The following is a 27,230-nucleotide window of genomic DNA, read 5'->3' on the forward strand; positions in this document are numbered from 1 at the left end:
GAATGAGGCGCATCAGCAGAGCTGGGAGTTTGGCTCGGTGCTGGGATGATGCTGCGGGTCAGGATTGAGGCGCATCAGCAGAGCTGGGAGTTTGGCTCGGTGCTGGGATGATGCTGCGGGTCAGGATTGAGGCGCATCAGCAGAGCTGGGAGTTTCGCTCGGTGCTGGGGGAGTTGCTACAGGTGAAGGGCATGGTTTGTCATCACTGCTTCTAAGGGACCGCACACGTCTCCTCCACTCCTAAATCGATGGTTGCCTAGGGTGGCCACACACAGGTGACAACACCATCGCTGTGTGTGTGACGTGCATCCAGGGACTCGTCGAAGGTGGCCCAGGGCTGCGGGCATCTCGTGAGCTCTAACGCGAGATAACAGCGGAGGGCTCATAAATACCCGACCGAGGTCCAATCTACCCGGAACCTGCCCCGGGGTACGCCCGCCCGAGTTCCCTCCAGCCCTAGCGGCGCCCTGGCACCAAGTCCGCGGACGCGTTCGTCATTGGTGGACTTTGGAGCTTTCGTCTTTCACTTGAACACCCACCTCCCTGTGCCCTGCACTTCTAGGAGGAAGAGGACCGGGTGAGCACGAGAATCCGGGGATCACTCGCAGGGCGGACTCAGGTGAGCAGCCGGCACCCCTACCCGGGCCTTCAAGCCGATCCCTTCCCCTCCACCCATCACAGGCACTGGGCACCAGGCCCCACCCCACATACTAAACTCCCAGAGGAGCTACGAACCAGCCCCTGCACATCACGGCCTGCCCTGTGCCTGCAAGGGAGTGAGGGGCAGGTTAAGATCCTCAACTGGTGCCCCCTCCCCAGGCCCCTCCGGAGTGATGCGCTGGACTCTGCCCGTCAACGCCCTACACTCCCCTACAAGGAGCTTGGGACCAGACCTGGGCCCCTGAACACTAACCCCCAGGTACCAAGGGCCGGAACTGAGCCCCTGAGCACTAACCCCAGGGAGCCAAGGACCAGACCTGAGCCCCTGAACACTAACCCCCAGGATCCACGGACCAGACCTGAGCCCCTGAGCACTAACCCCAGGGAGCCAAGGACCTGACCTGAGCCCCTGAGCACTAACCCCCAGGAAACAAGGACCAGACCTGAGCCCATGAACACTAACCCCCAGGTACCATGGGCCGGAACTGAGCCCCTGAGCACTAACCCCCAGGAAACAAGGACCAGACCTGAGGCCCTGAACACTAACCCCCAGGAGCCACGGGCCAGACCTGAGCCCCTGAGCACTAACCCCCAGGAACCACGGACCAGAACTGAGCCCATGAACACTAACCCCCAGGTACCATGGGCCCGAACTGAGCCCCTGAGCACTAACCCCAGGGAGCCAAGGACCAGACCTGAGCCCCTGAGCACTAACCCCCAGGATCCATGGACCAGACCTGGGCCCCTGAGCACTAACCCCAGGGAGCCAAGGACCTGACCTGAGCCCCTGAGCACTAACCCCCAGGAAACAAGGACCAGACATGGGCCCCTGAGCACTAACCCCAGGGAGCCAAGGACCTGACCTGAGCCCCTGAACACTAATCCCCAGGAGCCACGGACCAGAATTGAGCCCCTGAGCACTAATCCCCAGGATCCACGGACCAGACCTGAGCCCCTGAGCACTAACCCCAGGGAGCCAAGGACCTGACCTGAGCCCCTGAGCACTAACCCCCAGGAAACAAGGACCAGACCTGAGCCCATGAACACTAACCCCCAGGCACCAAGGGCCGGGACTGAGCCCCTGAGCACTAACCCCAGGGAGCCAAGGACCAGACCTGAGCCCCTGAGCACTAACCCTCTGGAACCACGGACCAGAACTGAGCCCATGAACACTAACCCCCAGGATCCACGGACCAGACCCGAGCCCCTGAGCACTAACCCCAGGGAGCCAAGGACTGACCTGAGCCCCTGAGCACTAACCCCCAGGAAACAAGGACCAGACCTGAGCCCATGAACACTAACCCCCAGGCACCAAGGGCCGGGACTGAGCCCCTGAGCACTAACCCCAGGGAGCCAAGGACCAGACCTGAGCCCCTGAACACTAACCCCCAGGATCCACGGACCAGACCTGAGCCCCTGAGCACTAACCCCAGGGAGCCAAGGACCTGACCTGAGCCCCTGAGCACTAACCCCCAGGAAACAAGGACCAGACCTGAGGCCATGAACACTAACCCCCAGGAGCCACGGGCCACCTGACCCCCTGAACACTAACCCCAGGAGCCACGGACCACCTGACCCCCTGAACACTAATCCCCAGGAGCCACGGACCAGAATTGAGCCCCTGAGCACTAATCCCCAGGAGCCACGGACCACCTGACCCCCTGAACACTAACCCCCAGGATCCACTGACCAGACCTGAGCCCCTGAGCACTAACCTCAGGGAGCCAAGGACCTGACCTGAGCCCCTGAGCACTAACCCCCAGGAAACAAGGACCAGACCTGAGCCCATGAACACTAACCCCCAGGCACCAAGGGCCGGGACTGAGCCCCTGAGCACTAACCCCAGAGAGCCAAGGACCAGACCTGAGCCCCTGAACACTAACCCCCAGGATCCACGGACCAGTCCTGAGCCCCTGAGCACTAACCCCAGGGAGCCAAGGACCTGACCTGAGCCCCTGAGCACTAACCCCCAGGAAACAAGGACCAGACCTGAGGCCATGAACACTAACCCCCAGGAGCCATGGGCCACCTGACCCCCTGAACACTAACCCCAGGAGCCACGGACCACCTGACCCCCTGAACACTAATCCCCTGGAGCCAAGGACCAGAACTGAGCCCCTGAGCACTAACCCCCATGAGCCAATGATCAGACCTGAGCACCTGAGCACTAACTCCCAGGAGCCAAGGACCAGAGCTGAACCCCTGAACACTAACCCCCAGGAGCCAAGGACCAGAACTGAGCCCCTGAGCACTAACCTCCAGGAGCCAAGGATCAGACCTGAGCCCCTGAGCACTAACCCCCATGGGCCAAGGACCAGAGCTGAACCCAAGAACACTAACCCCCAGGAGCCAAGGACCAGAGCTGAACCTTTGTGCACTAACCCCCAGGAGCCAAGGACTAGAGCAGAGCCCCTGAGCACTAACCCCCAGGAGCCACGGACCAGAGCTGAGCGCCTGAAAACTAACCCCCAGGAGCAAACAACCAGGCCTAAACCCCTGAGCACTGACCTCCAGGAGCCAAAGACCAGACCTCAGCCACTGAACACTAACCCCCATGGGCCATGGACTGAACCTGAGCCCCTAAACACTTACTCCCAGGAGCCAAGGACCAGACCGGAACCCCTAAACACTAACCCACAGGAGCCAAAGACCAGACCGGAGCCCCTGAACACTAAGGCGCAGGGGCCAAGGACCAGACCTCAGCCACTGAACACTAACCCCCAGGAGCCAAAGGCCAGAACGGAGCACCTGAACACTAATGCGCAGGGGCCAAGGACCTGAGCTGAACCCCTGAACACTAACCCCCAGGAGACAAGGACCAGACCTGAGCCCCTGAACACTAACCCCCAGGGACCAAGGGCCAAACCTGAAACCCTGAACACTAACCCCCAGGAGCCACAGACCACACAGGAGTCCCTAAACAGTAACCACCAGGAGCCAAGGACAGGACCCGAGCCCCTGAACAGTAACCCCCAGGAGTCAAGGACGGGACCTGAGCCCCTGAACACTTACCCCTAGGAGCCAAGAACCAGCCCTGAGCCCCTGAGCAGTATCCCCCAGGAGCCAAGGACTGAAGCTGAGGCCCTGAACACTAACCCCCAGGAGCCATGGGGCAGACCTGAGCCCCTGAACACTAACCTCCAGGGACCAAGGACCAGACCTGAACCCCTGAACACTAACCCCCAGGAGCCACAGACCAGACAGGAGTCCCTAAACACTAACCACCAGGAGCCAAGGCCTGGACCCAAGCCCCTGAACAGTAACCCCCAGGAGCCAAGGATGGGACCTGAGCCACTGAACACTTACCCCTAGGAGCCAAGAACCAGCCCTGAGCCCCTGAACACTAACCCCCAGGAGCCAAGGACCAGACATGAGCCCCTGAGCACTGACCCCCAGGAGCCAATGACCAGACCTGAGCTCCTGAACACTTACCCAGTGGAGCCAAGGACCAGACCGCAGCCCCTCAACACTAACGTGCAGGAGCCAAGGACCAGACCTGAACCCCTGAACACTAGCCCCCATGAGCTACAGACCAGACAGGAGTCCCTGAATGCTAAGCCCCAGTAGCCAAGGACTGGATCTGAGCCCCTGAACAGTAACCCCCAGGAGAAAAGAACCAGAACATAGGGCTGACGGATAGACGTGAACCCCTATGCCAACCCCCAGAAAGTAAGAGCCAGCTTCACCCAAATCTTAACACATAGGGGCTTACGGCTACACCTATACCAACACACAGAAACTGAGAGCCGTGATCACTCGAATACTAACCCAAGTTCAAAAACCTGGGCCTCCCCATTGCTGACACCTACACCAGCGCTTCCCCCAGGCAGACTGTCACCGACATCTTCTTTGTTGTTACTTCGCCAGACCTATGGACTCCTCATATGGTCCCTTTTCTCTCTCCTTACTCCTCCTTTCTCATTAATGGTGGCACAAGGTGGGAGGCCCTCCTGGCTTCCTTCCTCTCGTCTAAGATCATCATAAATGTCTACCTCAATGGCACTGTCTTGATCCAAGGGCCTCAGACCAACCTCCTCCTCTTTGATCGATGCTTCCCACACCTTATCAATTTCCTTGACTCCACTGCTGTCCCCTCTCTACCTTCCTCGGTTCCTTTGCCTCTTCTCTCTGTCACTACTTTGGTGCCTCCCTCCTCCTTGGCTACCTACTCTCTCCTCCTACCTCCTCTGCTCTCCTTTGTGCTCCTTCTACACCTCCACAGGGAGTACCTCTGATTCGTACCCCTCCCCGGAAGTCTTTCAAGGATGGCAACCTTCTCCATTTCGCCACTCTGAACTCTTGTTCAGCTGTCAAACATTCCTCCGACATCTGATGCCTCCTTGAAGAACTTGACCTTGATGTCCTTGGTCTCATCAAAACATGGTTCATGGCCAGGTCTGTCACAAGCTTTGACACTCTCCTCCCTGATGGCTATAAGATCCTCTCCACGCCCAGATCCATCCGGTCCGGTGGGGGTGTAGCCTTGATCTTCGCAGAGTGGATCCCTGCCTCTATCATTACTACGCAGACCTGCTCCTCCATCGAATGCCTGGCCCGTAGATTATCTCTCTCTCCTGGCCACTCTCTCACAGTTGCCACTATCTACCGGCCACCTGATCCGATCTCCTCCTTCTTCTCCGAGTGGATGGACCTCTCTTCCTCCCTCCTGGCTTCTACCACTCAACTCCCAATTCAACATCCACCTGGATGCTTCTTGTCCCGCCACAGGACTCTTCCATGACCTTTGAACTCCCTCTCTCTAATCTTCCCTCTGGCCCGACATATTCTGCAGGGCATACTCTTGATGTTATGATCTCCTCAGACCTCCCCCTCTCTAACTCTCTCACAACTCCACTCCTCTCTCCTGGAGTGACCACTTTCTCCTCTCCTCCCATCTCTCTTGACCCCTCAGGCCATGCCTACCCCCACACTGCCACCCACCTTCTCAGTCATTCAACCCATGAAGCGTGTGTCAGCTGAGGCATTAGCCGTATCCTTCTCCCCCCCTCCTGCACCTCTGTCTGACACACACCCGGTCACAGTCCTTTCCACACTCCACTCTGCTATCTCTAATACTCTCGATTTATTTGCCCCTGTTATGAGGATCCGCATGAAGCCAGAAATCAAGTGCAACTCCTGGTACGACTCTGACCTCGGCACCCTTAAACACAATTGTAGGGTGGCTGAGAGGAAATGGTGGGCTTCATGTACACCCTCTGACAAACTGACGGCAGGCTGCTTTAAAGGCAGTACCGACTCTCTGTCCTTACCAAGAAGAAATCCAACATCCAAGCCCGCGTTTCTGCGGCATCTAACAACTCTGCCTAACTCTTTAAAATCTGCAAGGAGCTGACCAATCTTGCCACAGTCTCTACCTCTCCTGTCCCCTCCCAAGACCTCTGCATGGCCTCCCACTTCTCTCTTCTCCCCCCAGCCCAACTGCGCCCACCCCCTCCCTTCGCTGCCTTTCCTCTCTTCTCCCCTGATGAGATATCTAGACAAGTCTGATCTATGAAAAACCCATCCAAACAGTTTTTGCTCTGTTCTTTCAAAACCATCAAGGACCACAATTGACACCGTTGCCCCTGACTTGGCTAACGTCTGCAACCACTCCTTCGCCTCCAGTACCTACGCCTCCCCCCTGAAGCACTCTTGTTCACCCTCTTCTCAAGAAGCCCTCATTCGACCCCTTCCTTCCCGCTAATTATCGCCCAATCTCTATCACTCCCTTCCTGGGCAAACTCCTGGAAAAGCTGTCCATCTCCCAGCTTATTCTTCACACTGAATCTGTTGGCTGTCTCTATGACCATCAATCTGGTTTCAGAGCAGCCAGAAGCACGGAAACTGCTCTCCTGAACATCCATGAAGACTTGCTCTCCAACCTGGACTCTAATCTCCCCTCTGTCCTCGTCCTACTCGATCTCTCCTCTACCTTTGACACAGTCAACCATGTATCCTGCTCAACTGGCTCTGTGATAATATGGGGATCGCTGACCAGGCTCTGTCCTGGTTAAGCTCTTTCCTCTCTGATAGACCCTCCCAGGTCCAACATGTGTCCTTCCTCTCCTCTATCTCTCTCTCTACCTGCTGTGTTCCCCAGGGGTCTAACCTCTCTCCCTGGTTGTTCAACCAATACCTGGCACCTCTCACCCACCGCATTGCTGCTCTCTGCACCAACCTCCAATGCTATGCAGATGACACCAAGCTCGCCTTTCAGGCTCCCACTGCTGCCTCTTCTCCTTCTCTCATCGAGACTGTCTCTGCAATCCAAAAGTGGTGCACCACCAATGATCTCTGCCTGATGCCAGCAAGACAGAGATCCTCCTCATTGGCAAACTAGCACCCTCATTTACCCTCACTCTCTTGCCAGCCCCCCTTGGCCCTCCCCTGCTCCCACCTGCCAGGCTAAGCACCTCTGGGTTGTTTTTCGACTCCACTCTCTCCTTCTCTCCTCACATCTCCGACATCTGTAAGAAGTCTAACTATCTACTTTACCTCCTCAGGGGTATTCTCCCTCTCCCCTCCTTCGCCCAGAAGCTCACTGTTTCTAGAGCCCTAGCCCTAGTCATGACTATTGTAATAGCCTCTTTTTAAATCTGCCTGCCTCTACTCTCCACCTTTTGCAACTCATTCAGAACAGGACTGCAGTACTTGTCCTTGGCCTCAAGCCAGGGATCGTTTCTCTCCAGCACTGACATCTCTCCATTGGCTCCCAGTGGCTGCAAGGATCAAGTTCAAGACCCTCTGCATCATCCACAAGCCTTCTGGGGCCTGGGACCTCAATATCTCCAGATTTCTCTCCTGTAGTATCTTCCTACTCGAGCCCTTCGCTCCTCCAACTCCTTGAGGATCAGGTGTTTTTCCACAAAACAAGCTGGAGGCAGAGCTCTCTCTGCTGTGGGTGCCTCCCCCTGGAACAGCCTCCCTGCCTCTCTGAAACTTGAGCAGAATCACCTACGGTTCCGGAAGCAGCTCAAGACTTTCCTCTTTGCTTCTGCCTGCTCTCTTCCTCTTCCCTGCTGATATCCTGTCTGATACTGCACTGGTCATCTGGCTACCCTCTGAACCATGTGTCCAGGTCCCTGCCCTCCCAGCTGCACACCTGTACTGCCTCCTGCCAACCCTGCACTTGGGGCTGTATCTGTAACCCTACCGTCCCCCTACCTGTACTATCCATCACTTGTCGTTCTGCCCTTAAGCTTGCACTGCCACCTGTTGGATGCTCTTCTTGTTTCTTGTGTTATGATCCTATGTCCTGCACTTCTCCACCTTCCCTTCCCTCAGCACTTTTCCCCCTTCCTCTCCCCTGCACTTGCGCAATCTCAATGTCACTGGGCCTAGTAAGATTGTTATCTTGTCCCCCTTTTCCCCCCTGCCTCCTCGCGCTTTGAAACACTTGTGTATGGACACGCTATAAATAAAATATCATATCATATCATATGTACTGAGAGCTAGGCCTGAGAACCTGTACCAACCACCAGAAACCAAGAACCAGCATCACGCACATCTTAAACCATAGGGACTGAGCGCTAGAACTGAATCCCGATGCCAACCCCCCTTAACTGAGAGCCATTATACACCAAATCTTAAACCATAGGGACTGAGCGCTAGAACTGAATCCCTATGCCAGCCCCCCGTAACTGAGAGCCAGTATGCACCAAATCTTAACACATAGGGACTGCGTGCAAGACCTGAATCCCTATGCCAACGCCCTGTAACTGAGAGCCAGTATACACCAAATCTTAAACCATAGGGACTGAGCGCTAGACCTGAATCCCAATGCCAACACGCCGTAACTGAGAGCCAGTATACACCAAATCTTAAACCATAGGGACTGAGCGCTAGAACTGAATCCCTATGCCAACGCCCTGTAACTGAGAGCCAGTATGCACCAAATCTTAACACATAGGAACTGCATGCAAGACCTGAATCCCTATGCCAACGCCCTGTAACTGAGAGCCAGTATACACCAAATCTTAAACCATAGGGACTGAGCGCTAGACCTGAATCCCGATGCCAACCCCCCGTAACTGAGAGCCATTATACACCAAATCTTAAACCATAGGGACTGAGCGCTAAACCTGAATCCCTATGCCAACCCCCCGTAACTGAGAGCCAGTATGCACCAAATCTTAACACATAGGGACTGCGTGCAAGTCCTGAATCCCTATGCCAACGCCCTGTAACTGAGAACCAGTATACACCAAATCGTAAACCATAGGGACTGAGCGCTAGACCTGAATCCCGATGCCAACCCCCTGTAACCGAGAGCCATTATACACCAAATCTTAAACCATAGGGACTGAGCGCTAGACCTGAATCGCTATGCCAACCCCCCCCGTAACTGAGTGCCAGTATACACCAAATCTTAACACATAGGGACTGAGTGCAAGACCTGAACCCCTGTACCAACCCCAAGAAACTGAGATACGGCTTTACTCTGAATTAGTCGATAGGAACTGTGTGCTACACCTGAACCCCTATACCAACACCCAGAAATTGAGAGCCAGCGTCACCCAAATCTTAACCTCTGGTGACTGAGCGCTAGACCTGAATCCCTATGCCAACCCTCCGCAACTGAGAGCCATTATACACCAAATCTTAACACATAGGGACTGAGTGCAAGACCTAAGCCCCTGTACCAAACCCAAGAAACTGAGATACAGCTTTACTCTGAATTAGTCGATAGGAACTGTAAGCTACACCTGAACCTGTATACCAACGCCCAGAAACTGAGAGCCAGCGTCACCCAAATCTTAACTTATAGTGACTGAGGGCTAGACTTCCACCCCTCTTCCAAACCCCAGAAACTGAGTGCCAGTGTCACCCAAATCTAAAACCATAGGGACTGAGTGCTAGACCTGAATTCCTATATCAACGCCCAGAAACTGAGTGCCAGCGTCACCCAAATCTAAAACCATAGGGACTGAGTGCTAGACCTGAATCCCTATATCAATGCCCAGAAACTGAGAGCCAGTGTCACCTGAACCTTAACGCATAGGGACTGACTGCTAGACCTCAACCCCTCTACCAAACCCCAGAAACCTAGAGCCAGTGTCACCCAAATCTTAAGCCATAGGGACTGAGTGCTAGACCTGAATCCTTATATCAACGCCCAGAAACTGAGAGCCAGTATCACTCTCATTTTAATCCATAAAGACTATATGCTAGACCTGAACCCCTCTACCAATCACCAGAAACTGAGAGCCAGCGCCACCCAAATCTTAAACCATAGGGACTGAGTGCTAGACCTGAATCCCTGCACCAACCCTCAGACAGTGAGTGCCAGCGTCACCCAAATCTAAAACCATAGGGACTGAGTGCTAGACCTGAATCCCTATATCAATGGCCAGAAACGGAGAGCCAGCGTCACCTGCACCTTAACACATAGGGGCTGACTGCTAGAACTCAACCTCTCTACCAAATCCCAGAAACTGAGAGTCAGCGTCACCCAAATCTTAAACCATAGAGACTGAGTGCTATACCTGAATCCCTATACCAACGCCCAGAAACTGAGAGCCAGCGTCATCCAAACTAAAACCAAAGGAACTGAGTGCTAGACCTGAATCCCTATACCAACACCCAGAAACTGAGATCCAGCGTCACGCAAATCTAAAATCATAGGGACTGAGTGCTAGACCTGAATCCCTATATCAATGCCCAGAAACTGAGAGCCAGCGTCACCCAAATCTAAAACCATAGGGACTGAGTGCTAGACCTGAATCCATATATCAACGCCCAGGAAACTAGAGCCAGCTTCACCTGAACCTTAACACATAGGGACTGAGTGCTAGACCACAGCCCCTCTACCAAACACCAGAAACTGAGAGCCAGCATTACCCAAATCTGAAACCATAGGGACTGAGTGCTAGACCTGAATCCCTATATCAACGCCCAGAAACTGAGAGCCAGCGTCACCCAAATCTAAAACCATAGGGACTGAGTGCTAAATCTGAATCCCTATACCAATGCCCAGAAACCGAGAGCCAGCGTCACCTAAATCTAAAATCATAGGGACTGAGTGCTAGACCTGAATCCCTATATCAACAGCCAGAAACTGAGAGCCAGCGTCACCCAAATCTAAAACCATAGGGACTGAGTGCTAGATCTGAATCCGTATACCAATGCCCAGAAACTGAGAGCCAGCGTCACCCAAATCTAAAATCATAGGGACTGAGTGCTAGACCTGAATCCCTATATCAACAGCCAGAAACTGAGAGCCAGCGTCACCCAAATCTAAAACCAAAGGCACTGAGTGCTAGACCTGAATCCCTATACCAACGCCCAGAAACGGAGAGCCAGGTAACCCAAATCTAAAACCATAGGGACTGAGTGCTAGACCTGAATCCCTATACCAACGCCCAGAAACTGAGAGCCAGCGTCACTCAAATCTAAAACCATAGGGACTGAGTTCTAGACCTGAATTACTATATCAACGCCCAGAAACTGAGAGCCAGCGTCACCCAAATCTAAAACCATAGGGACTGAGTGCTAGACCTGAATCCCTATATCAATGCCCAGAAACTGAGAGCCAGTGTCACCTGAACCTTAACGCATAGGGACTGAGTGCTAGACCTGAATCCCTATATCAACGCCCAGAAACTGAGAGCCAGTATCACTCTCATTTTAATCCATAAAGACTATATGCCAGACCTGAACCCCTCTACCAATCACCAGAAACTGAGACCCAGCGCCACCCAAATCTTAAACCATAGGGACTGAGTGCTAGACCTGAATCCCTGAACCAACCCTCAGACACTGAGAGCCAGCGTCACCCAAATCTAAAACCATAGGGACTGAGTGCTAGATCTGAATCCCTATATCAATGGCCAGAAACGGAGAGCCAGCGTCACCTGCACCTTAACACATAGGGACTGACTGCTAGACCTCAACCTCTCTACCAAACCCCAGAAACTGAGAGTCAGCGTCACCCAAATCTCAAACCATATAGATTGAGTGCTATACCTGAATCCCTATACCAAAGCCCAGAAACTGAGAGCCAGGATCATCCAAATCTAAAACCAAAGGGACTGAGTGCTAGGCCTGAATCCCTATACCAACACCCAGAAACTGAGAGCCAGTGTCACCCAAATCTAAAACCATAGGGATTGAGTGCTAGACCTGAATCCCTATACCAACGCCCAGAAATTGAGAGCCAGTGTCACGCAAATGTAAAACCATAGGGACTGAGTGCTAGACCTGAATCCCTATATCAATGCCCAGAAACTGAGAGCCAGTGTCACCTGAACCTTAACGCATAGGGACTGACTGCTAGACCTCAACCCCTCTACCAAACCCCAGAAACTTAGAGCCAGTGTCACCCAAATCTTAAGCCATAGGGACTGAGTGCTAGACCTGAATCCTTATATCAACGCCCAGAAACTGAGAGCCAATATCACTCTCATTTTAATCCATAAAGACTATATGCTAGACCTGAACCCCTCTACCAATCACCAGAAACTGAGAGCCAGCGCCACCCAAATCTTAAACCATAGGGACTGAGTGCTAGACCTGAATCCCTGCACCAACGCTCAGACACTGAGAGCCAGCGTCACCCAAATCTAAAACCATAGGGACTGAGTGCTAGACCTGAATCCCTATATCAATGGCCAGAAACGGAGAGCCAGCGTCACCTGCACCTTAACACATAGGGACTGACTGCTAGAACTCAACCTCTCTACCAAACCCCAGAAACTGAGAGTCAGCGTCACCCAAATCTTAAACCATAGAGACTGAGTGCTATACCTGAATCCCTATACCAACGCCCAGAAACTGAGAGCCAGCGTCATCCAAATCTAAAACCAAAGGAACTGAGTGCTAGACCTGAATCCCTATACCAACACCCAGAAACTGAGATCCAGCGTCACGCAAATCTAAAATCATAGGGACTGAGTGCTAGACCTGAATCCCTATACCAACACCCAGAAACTGAGATCCAGCGTCACGCAAATCTAAAACCATAGGGACTGAGTGCTAGACCTGAATCCATATATCAATGCCCAGGAAACTGAGAGCCAGCTTCACCTGAACCTTAACACATAGGGACTGAGTGCTAGACCACAACCCCTCTACCAAACACCAGAAACTGAGAGCCAGCATTACCCAAATCTGAAACCATAGGGACTAAGTGCTAGACCTGAATCCCTATATCAATGCCCAGAAACTGAGAGCCAGCGTCACCCAAATCTAAAACCATAGTAACTGAGTGCTAGATATGAATCCCTATACCAATGCCCAGAAACCGAGAGCCAGCGTCACCTAAATCTAAAATCATAGGGACTGAGTGCTAGACCTGAATCCCTATATCAACAGCCAGAAACTGAGAGCCAGCGTCACCCAAATCTAAAACCATAGGGACTGAGTGCTAGATCTGAATCGCTATACCAATGCCCAGAAACTGAGAGCCAGCGTCACCCAAATCTAAAATCATAGGGACTGAGTGCTAGACCTGAATCCCTATATCAACACCCAGAAACTGAGAGCCAGTGTTATCCAAATCTAAAACCATAGGGACTGAGTGCTAGACCTGAATCCCTATACCAACGCCCAGAAACTGAGAGCCAGCGTCACCCAAATCTAAAACCATAGGGACTGAGTGCTAGACCTGAATCCCTATATCAATGCCCAGAAACTGAGAGCCAGTGTCACCTGAACCTTAACGCATAGGGACTGACTGCTAGACCTCAACCCCTCTACCAAACCCCAGAAACTGAGACCCAGTGTCACCCAAATCTTAAGCCATAGGGACTGAGTCCTAGACCTGAATCCCTATATCAACGCCCAGAAACTGAGAGCCAGTATCACTCTCATTTTAATCCATAAAGACTATATGCTAGACCTGAACCCCTCTACCAATCACCAGAAACTGAGAGCCAGCGCCACCCAAATCTTAAACCATAGGGACTGAGTGCTAGACCTGAATCCCTATACCAACGCCCAGAAACGGAGAGCCAGGTAACCCAAATCTAAAACCATAGGGACTGAGTGCTAGACCTGAATCCCTATACAAACACCCAGAAACTGAGATCCAGCGTCACCCAAATCTAAAATCATAGGGACTGACTGCTAGACCTCAACCTCTCTACCAAACCCCAGAAACTGAGAGTCAGCATCACCCAAATCTCAAACCATAGAGACTGAGTGCTATACCTGAATCCCTATACCAACGCCCAGAAACTGAGAGCCAGCGTCATCCAAATCTAAAACCAAAGGAACTGAGTGCTAGACCTGAATCCCTATACCAACACCCAGAAACTGAGATCCAGCGTCACGCAAATCTAAAATCATAGGGACTGAGTGCTAGACCTGAATCCCTATACCAACACCCAGAAACTGAGATCCAGCGTCACGCAAATCTAAAACCATAGGGACTGAGTGCTAGACCTGAATCCATATATCAATGCCCAGGAAACTGAGAGCCAGCTTCACCTGAACCTTAACACATAGGGACTGAGTGCTAGACCACAACCCCTCTACCAAACACCAGAAACTGAGAGCCAACATTACCCAAATCTGAAACCATAGGGACTGAGTGCTAGATATGAATCCCTATACCAATGCCCTGAAACCGAGAGCCAGCGTCACCTAAATCTAAAATCATAGGGACTGAGTGCTAGACCTGAATCCCTATATCAACAGCCAGAAACTGAGAGCCAGCGTCACCCAAATCTAAAACCATAGGGACTGAGTGCTAGATCTGAATCGCTATACCAATGCCCAGAAACTGAGAGCCAGCGTCACCCAAATCTAAAATCATAGGGACTGAGTGCTAGACCTGAATCCCTATATCAACACCCAGAAACTGAGAGCCAGTGTTATCCAAATCTAAAACCATAGGGACTGAGTGCTAGACCTGAATCCCTATACCAACGCCCAGAAACTGAGAGCCAGCGTCACCCAAATCTAAAACCATAGGGACTGAGTGCTAGACCTGAATCCCTATATCAATGCCCAGAAACTGAGAGCCAGTGTCACCTGAACCTTAACGCATAGGGACTGACTGCTAGACCTCAACCCCTCTACCAAACCCCAGAAACTGAGAGCCAGTGTCACCCAAATCTTAAGCCATAGGGACTGAGTGCTAGACCTGAATCCCTATATCAACGCCCAGAAACTGAGAGCCAGTATCACTCTCATTTTAATCCATAAAGACTATATGCTAGACCTGAACCCCTCTACCAATCACCAGAAACTGAGAGCCAGCGCCACCCAAATCTTAAACCATAGGGACTGAGTGCTAGACCTGAATCCCTATACCAACGCCCAGAAACGGAGAGCCAGGTAACCCAAATCTAAAACCATAGGGACTGAGTGCTAGACCTGAATCCCTATACAAACACCCAGAAACTGAGATCCAGCGTCACCCAAATCTAAAATCATAGGGACTGACTGCTAGACCTCAACCTCTCTACCAAACCCCAGAAACTGAGAGTCAGCATCACCCAAATCTCAAACCATAGAGACTGAGTGCTATACCTGAATCCCTATTCCAACGCCCAGAAACTGAGAGCCAGCGTCATCCAAATCTAAAACCAAAGGGACTGAGTGCTAGACCTGAATCCCTATACCAACACCCAGAAACTGAGAGCCAGTGTCACCCAAATCTAAAACCATAGGGACTGAGTGCTAGACCTGAATCCCTATACCAACGCCCAGAAATTGAGAGCCAGCGTCACGCAAATCTAAAACCATAGGGACTGAGTGCTAGACCTGAATCCCTATATCCATGCCCAGAAACTGAGAGCCAGTGTCACCTGAACCTTAACGCATAGGGACTGACTGCTAGACCTCAATCCCTCTACCAAATCCCAGAAACTTAGAGCCAGTGTCACCCAAATCTTAAGCCATAGGGACTGAGTGCTAGACCTGAATCCTTATATCAACGCCCAGAAACTGAGAGCCAGTATCACTCTCATTTTAATCCATAAAGACTATATGCTAGACCTGAACCCCTCTACCAATCACCAGAAACTGAGAGCCAGCGCCACCCAAATCTTAAACCATAGGGACTGAGTGCTAGACCTGAATCCCTGCACCAACGCTCAGACACTGAGAGCCAGCGTCACCCAAATCTAAAACCATAGGGACTGAGTGCTAGACCTGAATCCCTATATCAATGGCCAGAAACGGAGAGCCAGCGTCACCTGCACCTTAACACATAGGGACTGACTGCTAGAACTCAACCTCTCTACCAAACCCCAGAAACTGAGAGTCAGCGTCACCCAAATCTTAAACCATAGAGACTGAGTGCTATACCTGAATCCCTATACCAACTCCCAGAAACTGAGAGCCAGCGTCATCCAAATCTAAAACCAAAGGAACTGAGTGCTAGACCTGAATCCCTATACCAACACCCAGAAACTGAGATCCAGCGTCACGCAAATCTAAAATCATAGGGACTGAGTCCTAGACCTGAATCCCTATATCAGCGCCCAGAAACTGAAAGCCGGCGTCACCCAAATCTAACACCATAGGGACTGAGTGCTAGACCTGAATCCATATATCAATGCCCAGGAAACTGAGAGCCAGCTTCACCTGAACCTTAACACATAGGGACTGAGTGCTAGACCACAACCCCTCTACCAAACACCAGAAACTGAGAGCCAGCATTACCCAAATCTGAAACCATAGGGACTAAGTGCTAGACCTGAATCCCTATATCAACGCCCAGAAACTGAGAGCCAGCGTCACCCAAATCTAAAACCATAGTAACTGAGTGCTAGATATGAATCCCTATACCAATGCCCAGAAACCGAGAGCCAGCGTCACCTAAATCTAAAATCATAGGGACTGAGTGCTAGACCTGAATCCCTATATCAACAGCCAGAAACTGAGAGCCAGCGTCACCCAAATCTAAAACCATAGGGACTGAGTGCTAGATCTGAATCCCTATACCAATGCCCAGAAACTGAGAGCCAGCGTCACCCAAATCTAAAATCATAGGGACTGAGTGCTAGACCTGAATCCCTATATCAACAGCCAGAAACTGAGAGCCAGCGTCAACCAAATCTAAAACCATAGGGACTGAGTGCTAGACCTGAATCCCTATACCAATGCCCAGAAACTGAGAGCCAGCGTCACCCAAATCTAAAACCATAGGGACTGAGTGCTAGACCTGAATTACTATATCAACGCCCAGAAACTGAGAGCCAGCGTCACCCAAATCTAAAACCATAGGGACTGAGTGCTAGAGCTGAATCCCTATATCAACACCCAGAAACTGAGAGCCAGTGTTATCCAAATCTAAAACCATAGGGACTGAGTGCTAGACCTGAATCCCTATACCAACGCCCAGAAACTGAGAGCCAGCGTCACCCAAATCTAAAACCATAGGGACTGAGTGCTAGACCTGAATCCCTATATCAATGCCCAGAAACTGAGAGCCAGTGTCACCTGAACCTTAACGCATAGGGACTGACTGCTAGACCTCAACCCCTCTACCAAACCCCAGAAACTGAGAGCCAGCATTACCCAAATCTGAAACCATAGGGACTGAGTGCTAGACCTGAATCCTTATATCAATGCCCAGGAAACTGAGAGCCAGCTTCACCTGAACCTTAACACATAGGGACTGAGTGCTAGACCACAACCCCTCTACCAAACACCAGAAACTGAGAGCCAGCATTACCCAAATCTGAAACCATAGGGACTAAGTGCTAGACCTGAATCCCTATATCAACGCCCAGAAACTGAGAGCCAGCGTCACCCAAATCTAAAACCATAGTAACTGAGTGCTAGATATGAATCCCTATACCAATGCCCAGAAACCGAGAGCCAGCGTCACCTAAATCTAAAATCATAGGGACTGAGTGCTAGACCTGAATCCCTATATCAACAGCCAGAAACTGAGAGTCAGCGTCACCCAAATCTAAAACCATAGGGACTGAGTGCTAGATCTGAATCCCTATACCAATGCCCAGAAACTGAGAGCCAGCGTCACCCAAATCTAAAATCATAGGGACTGAGTGCTAGACCTGAATCCCTATATCAACAGCCAGAAACTGAGAGCCAGCGTCACCCAAATGTAAAACCATAGGGACTGAGTGCTAGGCCTGAATCCCTATACCAACGCCCAGAAACTGAGAGCCAGCGTCACCCAAATCTAAAACCATAGGGACTGAGTGCTAGACCTGAATTACTATATCAACGCCCAGAAACTGAGAGCCAGCGTCACCCAAATCTAAAACCATAGGGACTGAGTGCTAGAGCTGAATCCCTATATTAACACCCAGAAACTGAGAGCCAGTGTTATCCAAATCTAAAACCATAGGGACTGAGTGCTAGACCTGAATCCCTATACCAACGCCCAGAAACTGAGAGCCAGCGTCACCCAAATCTAAAACCATAGGGACTGAGTGCTAGACCTGAATCCCTATATCAATGCCCAGAAACTGAGAGCCAGTGTCACCTGAACCTTAACGCATAGGGACTGACTGCTAGACCTCAACCCCTCTACCAAACCCCAGAAACTGAGAGCCAGTGTCACCCAAATCTTAAGCCATAGGGACTGAGTGCTAGACCTGAATCCCTATATCAACGCCCAGAAACTGAGAGCCAGTATCACTCTCATTTTAATCCATAAAGACTATATGCTAGACCTGAACCCCTCTACCAATCACCAGAAACTGAGAGCCAGCGCCACCCAAATCTTAAACCATAGGGACTGAGTGCTAGACCTGAATCCCTATACCAACGCCCAGAAACGGAGAGCCAGGTAACCCAAATCTAAAACCATAGGGACTGAGTGCTAGAGCTGAATCCCTATACCAACACCCAGAAACTGAGATCCAGCGTCACCCAAATATAAAATCATAGGGACTGACTGCTAGACCTCAACCTCTCTACCAAACCCCAGAAACTGAGAGCCAGCGTCACCCAAATCTAAAACCATAGGGACTGAGTGCTAGACCTGAATTACTATATCAACGCCCAGAAACTGAGAGCCAGCGTCACCCAAATCTAAAACCATAGGGACTGAGTGCTAGAGCTGAATCCCTATATCAACACCCAGAAACTGAGAGCCAGTGTTATCCAAATCTAAAACCATAGGGACTGAGTGCTAGACCTGAATCCCTATACCAACGCCCAGAAACTGAGAGCCAGCGTCACCCAAATCTAAAACCATAGGGACTGAGTGCTAGACCTGAATCCCTATATCAATGCCCAGAAACTGAGAGCCAGTGTCACCTGAACCTTAACGCATAGGGACTGACTGCTAGACCTCAACCCCTCTACCAAACCCCAGAAACTGAGAGCCAGCATTACCCAAATCTGAAACCATAGGGACTGAGTGCTAGACCTGAATCCTTATATCAATGCCCAGGAAACTGAGAGCCAGCTTCACCTGAACCTTAACACATAGGGACTGAGTGCTAGACCACAACCCCTCTACCAAACACCAGAAACTGAGAGCCAGCATTACCCAAATCTGAAACCATAGGGACTAAGTGCTAGACCTGAATCCCTATATCAACGCCCAGAAACTGAGAGCCAGCGTCACCCAAATCTAAAACCATAGTAACTGAGTGCTAGATATGAATCCCTATACCAATGCCCAGAAACCGAGAGCCAGCGTCACCTAAATCTAAAATCATAGGGACTGAGTGCTAGACCTGAATCCCTATATCAACAGCCAGAAACTGAGAGTCAGCGTCACCCAAATCTAAAACCATAGGGACTGAGTGCTAGATCTGAATCCCTATACCAATGCCCAGAAACTGAGAGCCAGCGTCACCCAAATCTAAAATCATAGGGACTGAGTGCTAGACCTGAATCCCTATATCAACAGCCAGAAACTGAGAGCCAGCGTCACCCAAATGTAAAACCATAGGGACTGAGTGCTAGGCCTGAATCCCTATACCAACGCCCAGAAACTGAGAGCCAGCGTCACCCAAATCTAAAACCATAGGGACTGAGTGCTAGACCTGAATTACTATATCAACGCCCAGAAACTGAGAGCCAGCGTCACCCAAATCTAAAACCATAGGGACTGAGTGCTAGAGCTGAATCCCTATATTAACACCCAGAAACTGAGAGCCAGTGTTATCCAAATCTAAAACCATAGGGACTGAGTGCTAGACCTGAATCCCTATACCAACGCCCAGAAACTGAGAGCCAGCGTCACCCAAATCTAAAACCATAGGGACTGAGTGCTAGACCTGAATCCCTATATCAATGCCCAGAAACTGAGAGCCAGTGTCACCTGAACCTTAACGCATAGGGACTGACTGCTAGACCTCAACCCCTCTACCAAACCCCAGAAACTGAGAGCCAGTGTCACCCAAATCTTAAGCCATAGGGACTGAGTGCTAGACCTGAATCCCTATATCAACGCCCAGAAACTGAGAGCCAGTATCACTCTCATTTTAATCCATAAAGACTATATGCTAGACCTGAACCCCTCTACCAATCACCAGAAACTGAGAGCCAGCGCCACCCAAATCTTAAACCATAGGGACTGAGTGCTAGACCTGAATCCCTATACCAACGCCCAGAAACGGAGAGCCAGGTAACCCAAATCTAAAACCATAGGGACTGAGTGCTAGAGCTGAATCCCTATACCAACACCCAGAAACTGAGATCCAGCGTCACCCAAATATAAAATCATAGGGACTGACTGCTAGACCTCAACCTCTCTACCAAACCCCAGAAACTGAGAGCCAGCGTCACCCAAATCTTAAACCATAGAGACTGAGTGCTATACCTGAATCCCTATACCATGCCCAGAAACTGAGAGCCAGCGTCACCCAAATCTAAAACCAAAAGGACTGAGTACTAGACCTGAATCCCTATACCAACGCCCAGAAACAGAGAGCCAGGTAACCCAAATCTAAAACCATAGGGATTGAGTACTAGACCTGACTCCCTATATCAACGCTCAGAAACTGAGAGCCAGCGTCACCCAAATCTAAAACCATAGGGACTGAGTGCTAGACCTGAATCCATATATCAACGCCCAGGAAACTGAGAGCCAGCGTCACCTGAACCTTAACGCATAGGGACTGACTGCTAGACCCCAACCCCTCTACCAAACACCAGAAACTGAGAGCCAACATTACCCAAATCTGAAACCATAGGGACTGAGTGCTAGACTTGAATCCCTATACCAATGCCCAGAAACTGAGAGCCAGCGTCACCCAAATCTAAAACCATAGGGACTGAGTGCTAGACCTGAATCCCTATATCAACGCCCAGAAACTGAGAGCCAGCGTCAACCAAATCTAAAACCATAAGGACTGAGTTCTAGATCTGAATCCCTATACCAACGTCCAGAAACTGAGAGCCAGCGTCACCCAAATCTAAAATCATAGGGACTGAGTGCTAGACCTGAATCCCTATATCAACGGCCAGAAACTGAGAGCCAGCGTCACCCAAATCTAAAACCAAAGGGATTGAGTGCTAGACCTGAATCCCTATACCAACTCCCAGAAACGGAGAGCCAGGTAACCCAAATCTAAAACCATAGGGACTGAGTGCTAGACCTGAATCCCTATACCAACGCCCAGAAACTGAGATCCAGCATCACACAAATCTAAAATCATAGGGACTGAGTGATAGACCTGAATCCTTATATCAACGCCCAGAAACTGAGAGCCAACATCACCCAAATCTAAAACCCTAGGGACTGAGTGCTAGACCTGAATCCATATATCAATGCCCAGGAAACTGAGAGCCAGCGTCACCTGAACCTTAATGCATAGGGACTGACTGCTAGACCACAACCCCTCTACCAAACACCAGAAACTGAGAGCCAGCGTCACCCAAATCTGAAACCATAGGGACTGAGTGCTAGACCTGAATTCCTATATCAACGCCCAGAAACTGAGAGCCAGCGTCACCCAAATCTAAAACCATAGGGACTGAGTGCTAGACCTGAATTCCTATATCAACGCCCAGAAACTGAGAGCCAGCGTCACCCAAATCTAAAACCATAGGGATTGAGTGCTAGATCTGAATCCCTATACCAACGCCCAGAAACTTAGAGCCAGCGTCACCTGAATGTTAAAGCATAGGGACTGACTGCTAGACCTCAACCCCTCTACTAAACCCCAGAAACTGAGAGCCAGCGTCCCCCAAATCTGAAACCATAGGGACTGAATGCTAGACCTGAATCCCTATACCAATGCCCAGAAACTGAGAGTCAGTGTCACCCAAATCTAAAACCATAGGGACTGAGTGCTAGACTTGAATCCATATATCAATGCCCAGAAACTGAGAGCCAGCGTCACCCAAATATAAAACCATAAGGACTGAGTGCAAGACCTGAATCCCTATACCTATGCCCAGAAACTGAGAGCCAGCATCACCCAAATATAAAACCATAAGGACTGAGTGCTAGACCTGAATCCATATACCAATGCCCAGAAACTGAGAGCCAGCATCAAAACCATAGGGACTGAGTGCTAGACCTGAATCCCTATATCAACGCCCAGAAACTGAGAGCCAGCATCACTCGCATTTTAATCCATAAACACTGTATGCTAGACCTGAACCCCTCTACCAATCCGCAGAAACTGAGAGCCAGCGTCAACCAAATCTTAAACCATAGGGACTGGGTGCTAGACCTGAATCCCTATATCAATGCCCAGAAACTGAGAGCCAGCGTCACCTGAACCTTAATGCATAGGGACTGACTGCTAGACCTCAACCCCTCTACCAAACCACAGAAACTGAGAGCCAGCATCACCCAAATCTTAAACCATAAGGACTGAGTGCTAGACCTGAATCCATATACCAATGCCCAGAAACTGAGAGCCAGCATCAAAACCATAGGGACTGAGTGCTAGACCTGAATCCCTATATCAACGCCCAGAAACTGAGAGCCAGCATCACTCGCATTTTAATCCATAAAGACTGTATGCTAGACCTGAACCCCTCTACCAATCACCAGAAACTTAGAGCCAGCGCCACCCAAATCTTAAACCATAGTGACTGAGTGCTAGACCTGAATCCCTGTGTACAGGAGGGTGGAGCGACCTCTGATGGGCCCATGGGATCAGAGCTCACCCTTGAGTACCTTAGGACTAGATAGCTGCACCTTGAGGTGGATGGGGTGCGGGATTCTCTTACTCCAACACCAATCAATAAGGACAACTCAATGGTTTGGCAAAGGGAAATCCATTTAATGACAAGTACAAAAAACGGGGAAACAATAGGAAATCATCAGTAATGCGATCGCCTGTCTCACTTCAACTCCCAACTTCTTCATTCAGACAGCAATAGTTATGGCAAATTCTCATCATCATTGACATGTAACACTCAAAAGTTTGTCATGCAATTCTATTGGTTGGAAAAGGTAACTTAAGTATAAGTACTATACCTGTATATGGTAACAGAGTGTGAGGATTGGCTAACTCTTATCGGGTGGGCGTCTACGCCCCTCCCTCTACATCATTCGTGTCAGACGTCACTAAAAGTACGACGTCTCATTGGTTCTACTAGCTATAGGACCCAAGATTATTTGGTCCATTGTGATTGGGTGGGTTACACCCCTAGGCATAAATCTCCACTTTAATTAGAAGCATGCAGAATGATCACTCAGGTGCGGTATGCCCCAAGATTCACCCTGCCTCCCTTCCATCAATCAGTACTTTAGGGCTATGTGTCAATTAGTTGGCAGAGGATGGCCTCGAAACTGTAGCTTCTTATCAGGAGAAGTTATGGCATCCTCTGGTTTTGGATGACATCACACGTTGGTACCTCTTCGCGCTTGGCTGGTCACGTGTCAGTACACTGTGAATCTGCTTCATTTTCCATCTTTTTGCGTATTTGATTCTTCCTTTAGCCTTGCCACCTACCTTGGCCTCCTTATCTCGACCTTCACTGGCAGGCTGCTGTGCTCTTACGTTTCGATTCTTTGAAGTTGCCGCTCTCCTCCCTTCCTTAGGTGACCTCGAATTCCCAGGCATGAGCTACTTCTTGCTAAGTTTCGATTCCGCTCTTTCGTCCGGATTTGTGCTGGTATATGAATCCTGGCTTGTTTGACTGCTACCAACCTGGGTTAATTCTGCTTTTGAAAAATGGATTCGCTTGCCGCTCTATTCTTCTACTAAGCACAGCAAGCAGTACCGTTTTCTTAGCTTCTTGCGTTCCACCCCTATTTACAGGAGTTAGCTAGTTGCGTATTTAAATCCAGTTTCATGGTTATGTTTCCTTACAGTTCAGCATCATTTCTCCTTTTAATTCCATGAAATCATTATTCCTTCCATTTCATCTTTGCGTGTCATCTTTTGATTGTCGTTTCGTTCATCTGAACGTCTGTCTGGGTCCTTGTGTCGTCATCATTCGTCTTCGATTACAGTCTCTTCTGGGACAGTTTGCAAGTAGTCTTCATTTCGTGTCAGCTGCTGGTACGGTTGTCTCAATGCATACCGTACTGCCCATGGTTGCCTGGTTATTGGCACTTCAACAGGTATTGCTCTTCTGATGGGCACTGGGCAGAGCCCAAGTGTGGCTCTCTGTTGGTTTATTTGCTCCTCATACATCACATATCTCGGCGAGTATGTTCCTGGTATTTAAAAATGGGTGGCTGTAGTGCAGGCCATATCTGGCACCTCCTCTGCAGTCCCCCATCTGGTTGGTTCATTGACCACTTCTACTTTCTCCTTTGGATTAATCTTACTTGGTTCTTCTGTATCCACTTCTTCGTCTTCTGGGTTTGTACATGATGGTGTGAACGTGTGTTTATTTGGAGTCCGTATTTTTTATCACTCCTTTCAAACTTCCTGCTCTTTTTACATGTTCATTTTTGTTCCAGGTCATTTGCTGGCACTATCCATTTGGGCTGCAATAGATCCATTTTCCTTCATAATTTCTATGTTTCCTACGGTACAGGAACTTTGTTCCTTCTAGCGCATATTCGCTGGCCTTCACAAAGTCTCTTATTTCTTTATCAGTCAGGTCTCTGGGCTTCCACCCTGGTTTGACATTGATCATGATCTTCATCCCTATGGCTTCACAGTTTTCTGGCATTGTGAGATGATTATCTTGATAACATAAAATCCTAATAGTATCATCAAGAGCAGGGCTCCCAGGAACTTGAATATGTTTGCCATCCATTGTGGGACCCATGAGAACAGTGCTCCAAACCAGCTGTCATCATCAACTTTGTCAGTTTCATCAATCATCTGGTTCTGTAGGTTTGTCAGCATACTTATGGCTTCTGTAAAAGTTCCATTTTCCTCATCGTGAGAGGTATAAACGTGCAACATGATTCTCCGATCTTTGCGCAAACACCCCCATCCATCGCTGTGATCATGTCAAGTACATATCTGTTCTGTAGAGTCATCAATCCAATTGCTCTTAATTCTTCCTTAATCGCATTGAATCCTTTTATGGTAGTGTTAATGTTTTGCAATAACTCCCATCTGGTTAACTGCAACCATTTGGTATTTACTACAACTTGGATTCTTGGCATGAGGATCATTGTGAACACTGATGAGGTGAGGCTGAAAAGTCTGTGTTCATACGGGATTGCATGGAATGCCTCCTCAGATTTGGCAGAGAAGTAATTTTCTCTCTTTGTTCAGGATACCAGTTCCACAGATCTCCTTTTCCTCTATCTGCTTTCGGGAAACTGTCAATATTCAGGTCACTTTTTGGGATTACTAGTGCTGGAACGTGGACGTTCACTATTGTGCATATGCCTCCCCAGTTTTTCGGCAGTCTTATGTATGCTTTGGATCCACACGCCTAGTAATGGTCCATAATAACTGCGGTTCCGTGAGTCATTCCTGGAGCTTCAATAATGTGTCCGTAGTTCGGATTCTTTCCCTTCATCCTTGTGCCATTGTTCCTGAAGCACAATTTTGGGTTCTTCAGTGGCACTATCTGCAAGGGTCCTCCTCTGTCTTCGACCCATGTCAGTAATTTTGTGAGTTTCGGCCATAAAGGTTTACCCAATCTCTGTGAGTTTTCTATTGCTTCTTTGCAGGCTCCAAGGACCATCCATGCTCGGCAGAACCCCACTCCTTCTACCCATCCGTTTTGTGAAAGCACTGTTCCCGAAATCTGCATCTGGCCTCTGTTCTTCCAAATTTGGGCTTCTTCTGGAGTTTTTCCTTGGACATTCAGTCTCTGGTTAATTTCCCATCTTCTTCCTGCTCCTTTAATTTCTGGCTTTTCATACCTGATCACGTGATTCCTATTATGAGCTCTATTTCTTGTCTTAATGTCCTGGACATAGTCAACTTCATCGGGGTAATCCGTTTCGGTTGCCCATATCAATGAGGCATCCCTTTCCATAAACTGTCCTCTGGTTTTGCACATTGTTACGTGTGACAAACAGTGTGCTGTCGAGACATCAATTTCTACAGCCACGAAGATCTTGGATTTCCCCATGCTGTACGGTAGAAGTGCGCAAATGAAGCATTCTCCTTCTGATCTACTTCTTCCGACTTCTTTCATGTGTTGATACCAGATGTTGTTTCCTACATGGGCTGTGCTATCCAGGTAATCGTTCAGTTCATTGTTATCTTTGTGCGGGCTTCTCTTGATTCACAGTGTCTTCCTGTAGTTTGCTATAACTACATCTCTAAACGCGTCTGTGTGACTTTTCCTTGCTGGGAACTCTCGGGTCTTCTGGTCCATGGAGCAGGTTTCTTTAGTTACATCGATGAGGTAGGTGGAGGTTTTGCACTTCTCTCCTTCTCTTCTTGCATTCTTTTTCTGCTCTCTATAATTGCCTTTATCAACCACCAGCCTGTCGCCGGCCCAGTGTATGGCTGCATCGTGGGCCTGGTACTTGTTCCTTGTGTTGGAACTTGTTTGCTGGGCAATACAGTCTCTGCTGTCTTATTTTTCAGTTCCTCATGCCGCTTCTTTGCTTTGGTTATAAATGGGAATAAATTATCTATTAACATTTGTGTCCTTGCAGTGAATTCTCCTACAGCTGCTTCTGTCTTCTTAAGGGCTTTTGTTAAGTCTTCTTTCGTTGGTGTTTCTCTCGATTCTTTTTGGTCTCTCTCATTATTTTCTGGGACTGATTGTTCGGTAGGCAGTCTCATGCTCTCTGTTGCTTTCTCTTGAGGTTCTGTGGCCATTGACACATGCCCTGGTTCGTGTGCATTCAGTGTGTGGGTACATGTAGTTGGCAGTGTTATGTTTTTGTTCATTCCGTGCTGACCCTGTCTCCAGCTTTTCTCTTCATTCGTTACCTCGAGTGTGTATGTATCACTGCTAATTACATTCATTTTCAGTTAATTTGCCTTACCATCAGATTTCCTCGGGACTGGGATAACTATATAAGGTCTGGGTGCCTTTGTGGGACTCATGCGTATACCATTAGGTGGGTGCACTGAAATTGGACAGCTTCGTGCACCAAGGAAAAATACAGTTTTGATCGTCAATGATAGCAAAATAATGATAAACACAATACATAGATACATGATAGTACGGTAGGTCAGACGGCAGCATTTCCTTCCAGAAAAGCGAGGGTGCCCCTCTGCTTGTGGGAGGACCAGGTTACTGTTCTGGGCCCCCATCTTGATTATTTATTCAATGACAATGTTATTGTTTTCCTCAATTCGATTTAGTTCTCAAACAGTTTGTGTCATAAAGTGTCTGGTGCTTCA

At 49.6% G+C, this 27,230-nt stretch overlaps 1 protein-coding gene across 2 annotated transcripts in view; it reads left to right on the forward strand.

Moving 5' to 3' along the window:
- Positions 1-515: 515 nt before the first annotated feature.
- EPS8L3 (EPS8 signaling adaptor L3) overlaps positions 516-27,230 on the forward strand; it is a 467,503-nt gene continuing 440,788 nt past the window's right edge. The window contains exon 1 of one of the 2 annotated variants that reach the window (XM_069632978.1): positions 516-619. The gene's annotated coding sequence lies outside the window, so the exon portion shown is untranslated. The remainder of the gene's footprint in view (positions 620-27,230) is intronic. The other variant, XM_069632979.1, reaches the window with a different exon arrangement.

The sequence above is a fragment of the Ambystoma mexicanum genome, chromosome 13 (genome assembly GCF_040938575.1).
Source record: "Ambystoma mexicanum isolate Mex_15411 chromosome 13, UKY_AmexF1_1, whole genome shotgun sequence".
NCBI classification, from domain to species: domain Eukaryota; kingdom Metazoa; phylum Chordata; class Amphibia; order Caudata; family Ambystomatidae; genus Ambystoma; species Ambystoma mexicanum.